At 43.9% G+C, this 17,632-nt stretch overlaps 1 protein-coding gene across 1 annotated transcript in view; it reads left to right on the forward strand.

The window, feature by feature from the left end:
* Positions 1 to 17,632, forward strand: part of EEPD1 (endonuclease/exonuclease/phosphatase family domain containing 1) — a 311,463-nt gene that overhangs the window by 170,023 nt on the left and 123,808 nt on the right. The window lies entirely within an intron of this gene.

Raw genomic sequence — 17,632 nt, forward strand, 5'->3', positions numbered from 1 at the left:
CTACTGATTTATTTCATCCTCATGTAGTGTTCTCAGTGGCTGTACCCTAGAAGTGAATAAACCTATCTTTGTAGTGACGCCAGTCTCTTTCGGTCAGTATTGACTTCAAGGTGCAGTGGGGTTGCTCTCAATAAGGTGAATGAGCAGGTTCTCATGTTTGAAACAGAATAAATGGAACAATGATATTACTTCTGGTTAGCAGCTTGTCATGCTGACTTGTAAAATCCCCTTCTAGTGAACTGGAAACAGTCATTGTAATTGTATTTATATAGCGCTTACTACCCCTGACGAGGCATTGAAGTGCTTTTAGGTCAATAGCACCCTACTCCGGAACCCAAAAAGAATTAGTGGTGCATTAGTATAGGGGAATATGGAGCTCTTCCAAGTTCTTGGATAGCGGTGTGATGAAGTGTGATGAAGGAAGGATAAGTGAGAGGTGTGCTCAGGTTAAAATGAGCTGGCAGCTATCAAAAAAACATAGAACTTTACATATTTTCATGAAAGAAAACTGTCTCCAAAATTTAAAAGTGGCTTACAGCTTTCACGAAGAACCAACCATGTGCTAGAAAACTGCCGTGAAGTAAGACTATACTAAAAATTCTAAAAAAAATAGGTATTAATCAAAGTAATTTTTCCTCTTAAAATATCTGTTTAACTCTTGTCATTCACACATGAGAAGTGTGGCTCACCGGTTAGAGGAGGCAGACCCAGAAGCAGAGGTCGGCCCGGGACCAGGGTTCAATTCCCGACGCGGCAGGGTTTGGAGCCCAAATGTCCACGGACCTGATAATTCTCGCTTCGGTGCCTACTTGAATCAGGGGTTCACGCTCTGCAACTCTGGGCAATAGCTTGCTCAATCTCCACTACGGCCCCTGTGGCGGGATGCCTGACTTTCACCTTGGGGGTGCCCAGCTGGGCTATCCCACAGGGAAAAACCAGGACGGGTTCCCAAAGCAAGCGCCGAGATACCCTTTGTGGTGATACGTGCGATATATAAGAAACTACATTACATTTACATTATTACATAGACCCACAGCACGTACATCTGTCCAACCAAACACTTCCCCATGGTGTAGCGTGCCACCCGTCCGATAATGTGATGCACCCCTTGCAATGGAGTATGAGGTGCTATATAAATACAATACATGTAGGACAGAAGTGAGGGTGGCCAAAGTTGGACCAAGTCCCCCGTCTCCATGTATTTTTAGAGAGGGAACGCCAGTTGCTCTTACTCCAAGTCAACAGGGGCTGAGAGGTGTTAACTGTGTCACTTTGTGCCCCAACACCAAAGCTGCATGTATTTAGAAACATTATAGGGATCTGCATCGGTCTTAAATGTGGCCCCAGCGTGTTTTCAACCATCCACCCACTGGCAACCCCCTCTTTCTCTGTGAGGATGGCCCAGAAGGTGTGTGTCTGTAGATGTCCTAACCAAGAGGCAGCTCCATACCATTGCTCCTCCATTGCTTAAGGAGGTGGGAATATGGGCCCCTCTAATGCTTTTGAAGCTGTTAAAGGAATCGCAGCAGGAAACAAACGCGTTAAAAGAAAACGATGAACTTTTTCAGAAAGAAAACAACCAACGTGCTTTTATTTATTTATAGAGTTAGGGCGGCATTTCAGTTTGAACTGTATATTAGACCTATTCTCGTTTATGAGAGGGACATGTTAGAGCGGTGACATCACACCCCGTGATGGCAGATTATGAGACTTCCATGCGATTGGCTATTCTGATTAGTATTCCTACACATTTTTTTAGGACTTGTGCAAAAGCATTGCAATTGTTGTTTGGCACCTAAATGATTTTATCACCCACATATGGAGTTATTGCTGGAGCGTCCCCACCTGAGAATGTTTTTTCTGCGTCTCAAACTCCCTGCTGCCTTCTCATATAGTTTCAAACACGCCTGCCTGGGCTTGGTTCAAACCCTCCTGTTACCAGAGAGGTTTTCGGACTTTTCATTTCTCATTCTTATGTGAACGTCCCAGGGGTCTCTCCCCACCCTCACTTAACCTCCCAAAAATGGACGCCCCTCCAAATAACAACATTCTCGGGTCTGTACGTAACATATGAAGGAAAATAAACAGGCCAGAAGGAGGTGGCCCTCTGTTTTATTGCACGAAAACCTCTGCTGCGTCTGCAGAATTCCTGGGCGGCGCATCTACTGTGCCGTGACCTCCAGGATGGAATGGACGGGTGCAGGGCTTGATCGAGATTAACCCCATTGTAATCACCGCTCTTTATAATCCCTGTCTTTACGGGGGCACGCGGGGGTGTGTTTAGTGAAAGGACTGTTGTTAAGCAGGAATGAGTGGTTCGGAATTAATAGCATTCGAGTGCCCTACACGCGCGCAGATACATGCATTTTGTGTAATGCAGCTTGCTCTTTCCTTGATGTTTTGTTTGACCTCTAGTTATGAAGATTAGTCCTACACACAGTGCTTTATCTGATTCCCCAAAGCCCTGCTAGTGTGCTGCACAATTGCAAACTGTTTGAGGAAATGTGCTGAGTTTGATTTTTGTTTTGTATGGGGAATAGTGTGTTCTGTGTTATCCTTGTTCTTTGCAACGTTGATACTGAACCTTCCCCACTGTACTCAATTCAATTCAAAAGACCTTTATTTGAATTTCATAAAATTCATAAAAGTACATACAATAAAAACAATCTCATCTCTAAACAAATCTATTTACAGTAATCATGATACTTAAAATTTGTTACAGTTCTAATAAATCTAATTATTAGGGGTTTTCCATCATTTTGCGTACACAAGTTATCAGTCTCAAGAAAGTGCTAGTGCGGAACTCCCCTAAAGAAAGGAGTTTTCGTTTTCTAAAATATGGATTTAAAAACCAGTTAATATACTTTAAATAAAATTTACAGAAAAATAGGAAATGCAAATCATTCTGTGTGCTTGTCCCGTCACACGGACATGCGTTATAGTGTGCTGTATGGTGATAGCCCAAAGGAAAGCCCAACAAAAATTTTACAGAGCCTGCCCTTAGGCGAAATAACAGTGATCTTTCCCAGTTAGTCATAGGGAGAGTAAGATAGGGTGGGAGAGGTTGCCTACGCAATTCAATCCCAATGTATGTCACAACAGTAGGTTTAAGTGATTCCCTTCCCATTCTTTCTGAATTATAAAGTGCATACAGTGCATGTTTAATCTCATTCTAATCTCTGGACTGAATCTTAGATGGATCCGAAAAGAGATCTCCCGACCCACGCCGCATAGTGTCTTAAAAACTCCCGCAAGCCAGGGGATAGCTGAGCCCTTTTCACATTTAAGGCAGTCATTTATAATATCCTGTGTTAGGCAAGCTGAGTTATTCCTCCAGATCCTGAGCCAGAATAGAGCTGGCCTTGTCCTAGTAAAATCACATATATAGGGGAGATTTAGTTCATTGTGACAAATAAACTCGGAGGATGAGATTGGGGCACCCAGTATTTTTCTACAAAATCGGTTCTCTTCTCGTTGGAAACTGGGACTTATCCCCAAACCCCAAACCTCTGCCCCGTATGTGGCTACTGGTATGCATTGTAACTTAAAATGTTTTAAAATGGCCCTAATGGCACCTATTTTCCTTGGGCGTGGCAGGCTCAAGACGGAATTGGTGGCTTTCGAGAACTTGCTCATGGCGTGGGCCAAAAGCCCACTCCACGAGCCGTTCGCAGCGAAAACCAACCATAGGTATGGGAATGTGTTCACGGACTCTAATTTGTCTGCCCCTACATGTATAGTATTGAGCTTCCGTTTCCCTGGGCCACATGGCATGATAAAAGATTTTTTTAAATTCACACGCAGATCTAAGGCCTCCATATATTGGACAAAAGTTTTAACAAGTAGACGGAGGGCATTAGGTGTGCAACCCATAAGGACCGCATCCTCTGCGTATAATAAAACCGGTAATAGTTGCCCCTGGATTATTGGTACATCTGAGGTCACCTGTTTTAGGGATTTAGCTAAACCATTGATATAAATAATAAAAAGCAGGGGTGCTAAAACACACCCCTGTCTGACCCCCCTGCCTACTTTAATTGGTCCAGACACTTCCCCACCCGTCCCAATCCTGACTTGTGCCTTAAGGTTAGTGTGGAGATAGGACAGAAAATTTTCAAGAGCCTCATCCAGTCCGTAGTCCAACAAGATGGACCAAAGTTTAGATCTATTAACTAGATCGAAGGCGGATGAAAGATCCATAAATGCAAGGTAGATAGGGGACGATCGAGCGATGTTGTACTTATCAATTATCAGCTTCAGATTCAGGCATTGCTCTACCGTGCCCACCTTGCTCCTAAATCCCAGCTGTCAAGGGTCTAGTAGGTCGCTATCTTCTGTCCATTCTAATACCCTATTGCAAAGGACTCGCCCCAGGATTTTTAGGGTGTCATCCAAGAGTGAGATCGGTCGGTAATTGACCGGATCTGACCTATCGCCCTTTTTAAAAATTGGAACAATCGTGCTAGTAGACCAGGTGTTGGGCATGGGCACTGAGGGCAAGCTATTAAAAAATTAAGGAGAATCGGTGCCCATAAATCTGGGGTGGACTTGATAACATCTATAGGTAGTCCATCAGAGCCAGGAGCCTTGTTACCAAGGATCTGTCTAATGGCTACTTCTACCTCATGAAGACCAATCTGTAGACAACACAGTTAACCAGGTACAAAGCTTGTTGTTTCCTCGATTGGTGCAGCATATATTTTCGAGAAATGGGCCTCCCAGACGCTGCTGGTTATATTACAAGTAATCAAAGTTAGAGATTTGCCCATATCACGCATTTTCCTGACGGCCGTCCAGAAGGGGCCACTGCTCTTATGATTTGCACTTCCGACAAGTGACTCCCACTGTTCCGTCAGTAATGCCGCTTTCGGTTCTGCTATTTTAAATTTATAAGATTTCCTGACCGCCTGTACCTCTACTTTGCATCTGGGTTTAGTGGTTAATGCCCTACGCAATGCTTTATTTGCCGATGAACAGGCGGAATCGAACCATCTTGGGTCTTTCTCTTTCTTTGGTAAAGGGACTGATAAACAAGTTTTTATTACAAGACATAATTTACAAAAGTCCGCGATTATCCTGATACAATTCCCATCAGAGAATAGACAGGAGTTGATCAGGTGGGAATGTTCCTTTTTGACATTTTCTAATAAGGCCCCACTATCGACTCCCCTCCATTTTAATTGGAGACCGTCTCCTGAGGGTGTGATATCTCTTGCCCCCATTCAGATTAGCATATACAGGACTTGACCCTAATTGCAAGGTAACTGTAAGAGGATTATGGTCTCCAAATGGTGTTTCCAACACTGTGGACTTAATTATACGGTCTATTAGGTGGGGCTACATAAAAATAAAATCGATGGTTGAGGAACAATCTCTGCCTCTAAATGTGGGGTCATGACAAGTGCTAGAGGTGTGATCTATTTCCAGGGCATTGCTAAGAATATGTTCAGTTAGGATGTTTTCTAATTCAATACCCCTTCGTTCCACTTGATCTAGTTGAATTTTTTCCTCAGACCGATAATTCTTTGCCATTTTTGCATTGAAATCCCCCTCAATGAGGATCCCTACCTCCTCCTCTATATCTAGATTTAATTCCGGATTACGTAGAATCTTAGAGAGCGCTATAAAATTCTTGTTAGGTACAGAATTAAAATCATTATTATAGAAATGTATTAAATAAATCCAAATCTGTCTCTTGAATTCCAGGACCTGTAAATTCTGATTCTCAACTGGTAAGACTCTGATGGTGCCACCTGCCAATATCCTAATCCCAATAAAAAGTCCACCCACTGCACGGCCAAAATTTGATTTACGTGCTGTCACACTAAAACAGTGGTAGCCATCTATATGTAAATTTTCTGTTGCCCATGTCTCCTGAAACATGATAATGTCTTTGCCATCCATTAACTGTTCCCATTGCGGATCAAACAATCTTGATTCTAATCCGGCAACATTCCAGCTAAGGATTGTCAAGTCAGAATACCTAAAGGGGTTGGCTATCTTGCTCCTAACGCCTTTATCTATACACAACTTGGCTTTAGTCGGTGTTGGGGTTACATCCTTTTGTGTGACTGTGGGTTGGGGGAAAAGATCATATACTACTGTTCCGTTGGCTGTCTTAACTTTTGTAGGTACTAAATATTCCCTTTTATCGTTATTGTTATTTGCCTTCTCAGATTCGGTAATACTCTCCCCATTCCCCAGTCAATCTTGGTCTTCCAGATTTGAGAAAGCTTGTTCAAACCTGTTATATGTTGGGATATTATATGTATACCCCAACTCGTTCCGGTGCATGTTTTGATTTTGGTTGAACCTTAAATTAGGCCTCTCTCTTGGGTTGTACTGGGGGCATTAGGAAAGCATGGATGAGGCAATGAATACATTGGGAATGTAGCCTGGTGACACAGTAAGGGATTATTCCTAGAGTTAAAATTTTGGTCCTGGTAGCACATCAAAGAATTGTTCCTAAAATTAGAATTTAAGTCTTGCTGACGCACTGAGCGGTTATTCCTAAAATTGAAATTTGGGTTCAATAAATTCCTATAGAAATAGCCCAAGGGGAGCAGAGTTGTATTGAACTCCCAGGGTGAAGGCAATGGGGCGTTAGCGAGTGTATTCTGGGCCCATTGTGGGGACCTAAAATTTATAATTATGCAGTCCCCCTCAAACTTTTTTCTCAATGGGCCGACCCATCCCACTCTTTGGGTTTGGATAATCTCATTTGAGAATTCCATTGGAAAATCACAATTACCAGATAACCAATGGAGGATTCTGTTTTTGAGGCTTAAGGGATTTTCCTCTTGGTCCTTCCTCAATTTGGTAATGTTAACTAGGACCGCAACGTAGACCCCACATTCTGGGGGTAAACTGATGCGAGCTGGAATCTGTCTCACATTAGTTGCCGTTGTTTGGTCCGACTTGGCTATTGGGGGGTTTTGAACATCCTTACTAGTATGACCAGCAGTTACATTTTTACTTGTGTCAGTGGTTCGGGCCATTCCATTTGGGCTAATTGCCTTTGTTGCATTAGTGTTAGGAACCTGTTTTACTGGGGGTTGACTAACTACTGGATTTTTGCTCGTGCTAGGTGTTGGGAGAGGAGCTTTATTATGGACAACTGTTTTTATATTTGTTACATTGCTTTTGGCATTAGTTCCGCTAATTGTCCCCGGGTTAGTTGTAGTTGTAGGGTTATGCCCTATGCCCAGTTTCGCTACATGTCCGTCTTTCACTCTCAGCCTTTTTTCAATGGCTGAGATTTGTAGACTAATAGGTCCTAGTAAAGTGAAAAACAGAGTCTCCATCCTCCCTCAAAATCCTTCATTCTCAGACACTACACTAGCATGTGTGGTTTGAGTGTCTGTATCATTAGATTGTTCCTCCCCCTTATCCCCTCTCTGCCCTTCAGAGCTAACGGCATGCCTCCGTTGTTTGCGCCCACCCTTGCCTCTTTGCTTATTTATCAGTGGCTCAATGGCTATATGTTTTAGTTTGATCTTTGCCTTTTGTTTGTACCGGTATGCTAACACTTTTTTCTTTATCTGTATTTGACATATCAAGGTTCGGGCACACTTCTATGTCCTCTATATATATCGAGTCTTTTACTACAAGTAGAGAAGGATCTTGACTTATGTTCATATTTGGGGTCAGCATAGTAGGAGTTGATAAGAGCCTACTACCACCTATGTGGAGATGTTCTGATGGCGTTGTGTCCTGGATTGTACACTTATCCTTGGAATCAGCTCCAGGGAGCCCTACATATGATGTAGCAAGCAAGGAGTCAGATGAATTATCTTGAAGCATAAATGGGGCCAAGCTTGGTGGGAGTGAAAGGCGTCTTTCAGTGTTCTCAATGGCTGTTGCCACGACCACAATAGTCTTCTGGAGCATTTTATCAATGGCCATTAGACTTGGCAATGGGGTGGTGGTAGTTGTTGTAGCCATGTTCTGCCTAATCCTTGCCCCAGGCACTACCGGTATTTTTTTCCCCATAATGTGTGTCAATCAATGCAGACTCAGTGAAAGTATACAGCTGGTGGCTCCCAATGGACTATAACTCCCAAGTACCTTGAGGATATGAGGTAAAAAGAAGGAACCAGTTTTTATCACTGACCTGGTGTGCTAGCAAATATAGATTGTGGCCTTAGGATCCGACCTGCCAAGGGGGGTGGCCCAGCCCAGCCACGGTCTGCCCCGGACGGCCACAGACGGCCCGCCCTTTGCCCGGGCTTAGCTTGGCGTCCCGCGAGGTAGATGAAATGTGCTATTTGTAGCGCCTCCGTGGCCGGGAGATGACGGAAGATGACGGAGGCGGCTCCTGCCGCAATGCCCCACGGGAAATGCAGTCCTCCACACAGCGCCGCAGATGGTTTGAGCGACGGCAGGAGGACTGCGAGATGAGCTTGGCTGGAGTGGCGTGTGGCGTCCTGGACAGGGGAAGCAGACCAAGGTGATATACCCCAAACAGGTAGGAAGACCACTGTACTCATGCACCACCATGAACTCCAGTCTCTTGTTTTTGTTTTTACACTGAAGGTATAGACCTGTTTTATTCAATGTCCAGTCTTATTTTTTCATCTTCGGCGCCATATTTCCCTACTGGTGACACACCTAAATGTGTGTATCAGTTTGGTGTATACCTGCCAACTTGAAGAACAATCTTACTGTGTGAGGACTGGGCGGGTACTCGTACCGAGAAGCACTTTTGAACCACAGCCCGCCCCTATGCCCCCTCCTCCCTCCACCGCTTAATGGAAGTCGGCAGCTCAAAGCCTCGGAAAACCACTATTTACAGTGGTTTTCAGCTCGTTTTCCCTGCTTCCATGAGATATTGTCTCTTCACCGGGAGACCATGTGATGGGAGCCGATATTGTGTGTCAGACTAAGCACCGTGTGAGTTAGCAGGTATGTTGGTTATAACCTACAAGAAATCGCAGCCTTCATTAAGACCGAGAATACCCGCTCATACGATGAACGCATAAACTCACCACCGCCCTCTCTCAGACGATGAGCACAGGGCCAGGAACACAAAGCAGCCCTGGCAATTCAATCAGACCGGCCACCGAAGGGGATTGGTGGGCTAGTGTGAAGCACTGCTGCTTCACTAAACCGGCCCCCAGCACTCCTGCTTTTGTTACTCGGGTCGATATTACAGCACTGCTGCAAAACCCGGCCCACAGTAACGAAAAGAGCCCCCACTGCTCCAAATCCGGCCCCACCCTTCCATCCCACTGGGAAAACACCTGATGCCTGCTACATCCAGTCCGGCCCTGATGAGCACATATAATCTCCAGTGCACCTCATCTTCTCTGGCCCTAATGTGTGTATATGTATGTGGTGGTTCTGTAGCGCAAACCTAGTCAAAAGCCAGTGGAGCTCTATATAGAGTCAAAGACAAGGTCCGCCTCCAAAGATTTGCAGCATGTAGTAACAGACTGTATGAGTGGAATACGTAAACACTTATGTGTAAGACTTGATTGCGCTGATGTTATAATGTAAGGACCTTCATGCAACCGAATATGATGTAAGTGAATGACCAATATGCACAATGTAACGTAAATGTCAGCTGACATGCGAACGTAAAAATCAATAAAATCAGATAAAAAAAATAGTCTCAAAGACAAGAACACAGTCATCAAGTGATAGGAAAGGTTGCTGCTTATTTGTGGAACTTAGTATATTAGTGATGTAGTGTTTTTTAAAGTGATGAGTCTTTAGCTATTTCGTGAATTGGAGCAGCGCTGTGGTGGTCCAGATTGACAGGGGGATGTTGTTCCACACCCTACGTGTGTAGATGGAAAAGACCTGCCACTTTATTTCTTTTTTATGCTTTTTAGTCTGCAGTAAGATGATATCCTGCTGCAGTGGGATGGTGACCTGGCTGTGGGTGTGCTGGCAAATAATCAGAGATGGTGAGTTTGCCTGCAATATGAGGAGAGGTGCTGTTCGTGATTTCTTTGTAAGTGATGCTGCTGGTTTTGAAGATTTTGAGGGCTGGCAAGGGGAGCCAATGGAGTTCTATCAGGATGGGGGTGATGTGATAATATTTCTTCAGGCCCTGGATGCGACATGTGGCATCAAGTAGGATGCCTTTACGGGGTAGCACTGTGGCGTCTGGGAAGCCATAGCGCACTGAGCTATCACCGGCCAGATGTGACAGTACGAGGAGCTGAACAGCATTTCTAAAGTCGCATTCTGGAAGAAATGGTTTTACTTTCTTTAGAAGAGAGAGCGAGTATTATGACGTCGTGCTTTTGGCAATGTGTTCCTTGAGGGTGAGGTTGGTTTCCAGGGTGAATACAAGTGACCTAGCATTTGGCGAAAGGAGGTTTTGGATCCTTCACGGTTTATGTTGTTTAGCCAGCTTTGTGTTTGCTCTTGGCAAATAACTGAAATTCTTTCTTGGTTGACTTGAACTTCAGATAAATTCTGGACATCCAAGCCTGGATGATGAGCTGTCAGTGTTTGAGGCATTGGATGTCTGAAGCAGAGGCGACTTTCAAGTATAGTTGTGCATCAATGACATTTGGTGAATCTTGATGCTGTTATCTGTGAGTAGAACACCTAGCAGCACCATGTAGAGGTTAAAGATGACACCCCGGGGGAGTCTGCAACTGATAGCAATCTTTTGGGACCTGAAGATGCCCATGTGAACAAACTGATGTGGGTTGGAAAGGAGGACGACAACAAGTGAGGGACTTTGTTGAATCCCATTCAGAACACCAGGATGTGCATGAGGGTGGGATGGTCGACTGTATCAAATTCAGCTCAGAGGTGTATCACTATCAAAAGGCATCTGCGATCTTCATCTGTGATGAAGAGGGCATCACCTGCTATGTATAAGGTAGTTGTCTCCATGCTGCAGTATGATCTGAAGCTTGAATGGTAGTTGTGCAATAAATGGTTAGCATTAATGTGATTTTGGCGTTAAACATGGACTATTTGTTTAATTATCTTTCCAAAGAATTGTAGGTTAGTGATGGACCAGTAGTTAGCAAGGTCATCAGGGGCTAGTGTAGGTTAGACACCCACCAGAGACCGCTCTCATATGTCGAATGCATATACCTTTCTACTGTACTGCACTCTCTTTGGCACTAGTGTCTCATACACATGCTGGTCACCCCTCTCAAATAATGAACACATGAACTCTCCTACTATACTAACTCTAGGTGGCTAGTAGCTCAGACACGCATGGGTCACCTGTCTTATATGGTGAACAAATACATTTTTGGTCTGTACCACAATTTCTGTGGCTGTAGTGACTCAGTTACACACCTGTCACCATTCTTCTAATGAGCACACAAACTCTCCACTGTACTTCACTTTCTGTGCCCCTTGTGGCTCAGACACTCGCTGATAACACGTCACATATGATGAACATATAAACCCCCCTACTGTGCCTCACTATCTGTGGCCCAGACACAAACTGGTGACATATCTCATATGAGGAACAAGTAAACTATGAACTCTTCTATCGTACTTCACTTTATGTGGCCCTCGTGGCTCAGTCACCCCTCTCAAATGATGAACACATAAACTCTCATACTGTATCTCACTTTAGTTGGTCCTGTTCAGACACACACCATTAAGGTAACTATCCTTTTCTCTTTCCATCATTGGCACAGGGAACCTTTTGCTTCCCTGACAGACTTGATCTAGAAGAGTTCTACACATGTTCTGGGGTGGTAGCTTAGTAAATGCTAAGGTGGCAACTACAATGGGTGAGCATGTGTGAGATGCATTTTTGCCAATGCCCATATTCTCAGCGAAGTCCTAGTATATATCTGAAGTTTCTGTCTGGAAATTGCATTGTTTGTGGCAATGGTTGTGGTCTCGCTTTCCACTCCACAGCGGAGAATTAAGATCCTGGCTGATGCTCACATCTTGCCCTAGGGGTGGTAGTCTTTAACTGTGACCAGTTTTCCATCACCCTCTCACTGAATACTCATGGATGGCCATATGGCAATTCCTCTCCACCCTCTGTGCCTTGGTGTGCCTAGCGTGGACCTGCTGCAGACTTATTAAGCTTTATGCAGTCTTCTTTCTGATCATCCAGGTCATTCTTATCAGGTGGTGGGGGGAGGGGTGACCCTGACTCAACCAAGGTCCGTACCACATGGGATGGCAGATATCATCTGCAAATCAAATTGGGATTGTCAGAGTAGTGAGAACATGGTTGCCTGCAAGCCGTGCTCAATTCTCTTACGAGGCCAGCACGCAACTCACTGACGTCTTTTAAAAGTGAAGTATGATACTATACTGATGCTCATTTGTGTTAAATGGGTGCCAAATAACAACAATACACTTGTCCTAATTATTTTCCTACTCTCTCTTGTTGGAAACTGATTAATTCTCTAATGTTCAGAAGCTGGCCTAATGTTGTCATTGCGTTGACCCCACTTCGCCTTAGTTCCAATAAAAAATAAACTTTGGCCCTTCTAAGATGTACCCTCCACAGCTGGCTATGCGACTCCAGAATTTTTACAAGTAACAAATACGGAGGCTGCTCCTTTCTCACAAATTCATGCTTTGAACGAAGTACCATTACCCAAGAGAAAAGTCATTCACTCCTGATCTCAGAAGCATGAGGGCAGTACATCCTACCATGAGAATTCCATACCTAGTTTTCTGCAGTCAGTGCAGGTGATAGGATAAATTATGTGAAGAACCTTAGAGATACCAATATCAATCATGAACACATGTGCCTCTTCCATTGTGACATCAAGAAAAAAAACATACAATTGATCATAAATATATTGAATATAGAACTCACAACTGTTGCGGTACCTGCCTGCAGTTATATAACTTAAGCGTGTTGATGATGCACATTGTTATGTTTAGTACTGGACAAAGATTATTTACTCAGGGACCAAAAAGATCAAGCAAATACAGTTTTTACATGCCTACTGTAGTTTTAGGAATTCAAGGACATGCAAAAAGGAAGGTGTTGAGTCAAAAAATCTTCCAGTGATTAATGAAGAATTCTGCCTGAGACATGACTCTCACATGCATGATGTCATTCATCTTGAGGACATCATCTTTCGAGAATACCAACTGCTATTTTTCATGTTAAATTGTGGGAAGCTAGAGACGTTGGTTTTTTCCTACTTTGTGATTCTCTCTAAAAACAGGATGACAGAGCGAGGTACAATAATTGTCATTGTCAGACATATACACCAGACACAGGCTGCTAAAATAAACAATGTTTGGTAATTGGGGCTTATTTTGTCTCAAACTGCATGAACTTATCGACACATGGTTCTTGGTTTCTGGCAGTGGAGAGAAAAGGCTTCATACTGGGGTCAAGCGCAACCCCAACATTGCTCTAGAGAGCGTGCCCACCTGCCATGTGTATCCCATAGCAGGTTTGTTGTTTTATAGATTTTTTACCTCAGCAACATGATAATTATGCGTGTCCACAAAGGTCAACTGTGACCCAGAGCGAGGCTCTGTTGTCTAGAGCTGTACTCCGTGTGCAACCTCCTTTACTGAGTGTAACTACTATCAGCTTACCAGGCTGTGAAAGAAGAACAGTGCTGGCAGCAACAGATGGTAGCGAAAAGCCTTTTAACCCATCACCTGCCAGAGAGAGTTGCCTACTGCCCTCCTTTATTTTTTAATTAATCTGTCACTTCACTGCAACCAGTTTGTTATCCATCCAGGTGGAACATGGATGCCACTTGTTTGGCAATCCTATGTATGTATGGTTGGATATGCATGGAATGTATATGCTGTGTTTGATTGTGGCAGTCAATAATCGATTTCCTGAATATGAGTGGTACATATGATGGAGGTTGGAAAGAGCCTCCCTGCTAGTAATGTGAATTGCAGGGTTCCTCTAAAGCATTCTTGAGGTCCTTTGTGGTGGATGCTCAGACTCCAGGATGTGGAGGGTAGGAGGCAGAGAATCCCTCTATAGTGCACTGAAACTCCTTTCTCCCTTCCTCCGCCTTTCTTCACTAGAAGTATTTCCCACAAGTTGAGAGGTCGTTAAGTCGGGAAGCCAGTCCCTCTTTTGTGTCTTTATTTGGGTTTCACCTGGAGGGAGACCCCAGCTCTTCCCCACCTTCCTTCTGACATTAAAGAAGAATGTCTGGCTTGACTGGTATTAAAGGAATGCAAAAACATCAGCAACTGAATCAAACCGGGCACAGAACTGGACTTGTGTCAGACACAAACTGTGTCTGCTAAATTGCTATGTATGTGGGACAGAAACCACTAGTCACTTTGCCAATTTTTGTCATCAGCCATACTCCAGGGTCCCATAGCTGTGAAGACCAAGACGCTCCTCTGGGCTCAAGGGCTGGGGTCTTGGATTGCTTACTCCCCTTTGCCAGGTTAAGGAGCAGGAACCTAGAAGTTCTGCAGCCTGCCAGGAAACCGGTGCATTGAGTCTGTTTTGAAGGAAAGAGCTGAATGGCAGATGAGGAAGACTACTGGGATATGCCTGAGCAAAGGAGGAGCTGTCTAGAAAAGTAGGGCTGCAGGAAGCTGGGGCAGGAAGATCTGAAAGCAGCCCAGTGAAGAACCGGCTCATCCAGTCTGTGTGGTGAGGCCTTGTTGTCCTAAGGAGCAGACGCACCTGTGACGGCTTGGTGCTCAAACACGACCATTCCATGTTTTTTTTTAAGGCAAAACCTGTAATGGCTCAGATTTTAGAAAGTTGCACCCACAGTTGTGGCAGTCTTATCAAAAGAAACAAAAATTCATTGGGAAGCCCCACACCCAGATCTCCTACTGCAATCCACAGTTAGTTTGATCTCCAATTTAATCAGGCTTCTTCTCGGGGTGGCCTCTTCTTTTTATTTGAGTGGTGAGCTGTGTTGAAGCTAGAGGAAGATCCCTCTGTGAAGAGCCACCCAACCATTATCAGAGCCAGTGGAGCACAGCCAATGGTTCTAAAAATGTTTTACAACTCTAAAATTTGACGTAAAAAAGCCCCTGTTTTTTTTTTTACCTTTTTATATTTTAGTGACATGACTGAAATTATTAATGTTAAGTTTCCTAGCACGTCACTCCCCTGTCAGAGCCTCTAGTTTGTTCCCAGTGCAGATCCATATGAACTCCTTGTAACATTTAAGTTGACATCTACATTCCCATAAATATCTGGAAGCCGTCAGATGTTCTTGCAGACAAAGCGTTTATTAAGTACATCAATAAAGTACCTCAGCCACAGCTCACACCACCGGTGCCCGCCGTCTCCTCGCAGGGAGCTCGACTTCGAACCTTCAGTGTGGCAGCGTTCTAAGAGGCCGCATGAAGAGAAAGAACCACAGTACTCATCAGGGGAGGGGTGCCGCAATGGGACCGTGGTCCCTACAATCGGAAGATACCACACTCCTCCTGTACAAGCTCAATACTGACTGTGTTCCAGCTATGCAATGTTAAGTACTTTGACACCCTACACTTGAGGAGTAGTGCTAGAAAATAAATGAAATACATATGAGAAAGGGGCTTTAGAGAGATTATAGAGAAGAGGGGCAACATTGGAGGGTGATCGAGAGTGAATCAGTGGAGTAGGAGGTTATGGGGTAGTGCCAACAAAGATTGTCGCATTAGGCACCACAAGCTCTAAAGGCGGCTCTTCTAGGGTGGGCTTGATTTGCTAGAGGAAGGAGCAGGGCATACACTTCACTGCAGTGGTAAATCTCAAATGAGGCAAAAAAATATGTTTTAAGTCAGCAGTGGAAGGATATAAGCCATCCAGTCAAAAGAGAGAGTAAAGAAGAAATTGGAGTGGAACAAACAAAATAGGGACAAAAGCTGAACAAGAGCAGAGAACTGAGATAGATAAGGAACCCATACAGCTATGAGCAAGGGTCTAAACTGAAGCCCTCGCTACATAATATTGTTTCCAATACTGTTTCTGTTAGAGCTGTTTGTAGTGACCCCACCAAAATATATTTTGCGCTATTACTTACTCATATTCTGAGCACATTCACAACACTGCAATGCAGTGTTGGGATCGGTCTGTGCATGTTCCTCACCAGGCTGTGTAATGCAGCCTGGTGAGAACATGCTAACTGTGCATGAACTGTTTGGTTGGATCAAAAGGGCCGGCCAAACGGTTCAAGCGCACTATGGTGCGGAGACCGCTCCTCCCCTGCTCTGGCTCACAAAACCACTGACTGTAATTGGAAAAATAAAATGATAATACTGATACGTTATTGTCATTTTTTTGTTCCCTTTAAGCAGTGGGGTGACGCTCCTCTGCCTTAGCGGAGGAGCCGCCACTACAATGTGATGTAAGGAAGATAAATGAGAAATGACAGGCAACAGGTGTGGAGTTGTGAAGGGGTGGTAATCATCATAAAATGTGGAATTGGGAGTTTGAGAGTTCCTAGTTCAAGTTAAAAAAAACATGTTCAGTCTTTTGCAAAATGTGAAACTGTCTTCTTGAATTTTCATCTATTTTCAAGGCATTTCCACAGTGGCTGTTCTTAAGGAAGACTGAGATATTGCCCAGTGCCTTCTCAGTTTTTCAATCCCGGTCTTAATTTTTTTTGCAGCATAAATGTGTGGTTCCCACTGAGGAACGTAAGCATTCAAGCATTCAAGCTCCCTAGGCAGGTCTGCGTGGTGTGCAATCTTTCAAGTGGAATATTTTTCTGCTGCACAAGACAGTGGATGTCTTTTTTTCTTTTCTTGCATTGCCATATATTTAATTATATCAGACGTTAACTAACCCACAAAACTTAATTCCTCCAGATTATCACCTCATGAAGATGAGCTCCAATGAGCGGGACAAGCAAGCGATCCTTAAGCAACTTAAGGAGATATGTCTTTGCCTGACAAAGTCAAATATATAGTGACATTTGACCTGACTCTTGGAAAATGCCGTAAATTTTAACCCACAGGTCCTGGTTGACCTTGCAGGAGTGAAGATTTGCAATTTTGGGGAAATAACAAAACTTTCCAGAAGTAGGCCTTGAAAAATACCACTAGTCTCAGGTTTCCAGGCGTTATTTCTAGAAAAGTTTATTAAATTCCATTTTGTAGTGTTAAAAATATACACCGATGTGTTTTCGCATGCGGGGGAAAAGACCTTTTCTTCATGGGGAAAATGTGAAATGTGTTTCCACATAGTCCCCAACAACTGTGGTGTGGGGATGTGTCCTTTCCCATCTCTCCCTTAAAGTGAATTACTCCTTGCCTGTGGAAGTAGCTTTGAGAATATGGATTCTCCTCTGCGCTGCCGAAATACCACATAGGCAGTATGGGAAATAAATCGGTAAATAAACGCTCACGAAATATTTTGTAGTTTTTGATGTAGAATGTGTCCAAAGGGGCTTTGTAGGGTGGGTCTTTTCTGCTTGCAAAGTTTAAAATTCCCTACTAATCACCTAAAGTCGGACTGGCCTGTAGGGCAAACAGGCAGTGCCCTACGGGGTGTTTAGACAGATTAGTGTGTGGGCTGTTGTTTTGGCTGCTTGTGCGCCTGTTTTGTGGTCTAGTAGGCCAGTTTGTACTGTTGATCTCTCTAATACTACCCCAAACATGTGCCCACCGCCTCCTATACTTTGAAAAAGACCTATATATTCTGACTTTACTAGGTCAAAATTGGCCTGTTTTGGAAATGTGGCCCACTTTTTTAGCTGTCTGATTCGCTAAGGGGGAGAGGGATTGGCACTTT

Source organism: Lissotriton vulgaris, chromosome 4_1, assembly GCF_964263255.1.
Source record: "Lissotriton vulgaris chromosome 4_1, aLisVul1.2, whole genome shotgun sequence".
In the NCBI taxonomy this organism is placed as follows: domain Eukaryota; kingdom Metazoa; phylum Chordata; class Amphibia; order Caudata; family Salamandridae; genus Lissotriton; species Lissotriton vulgaris.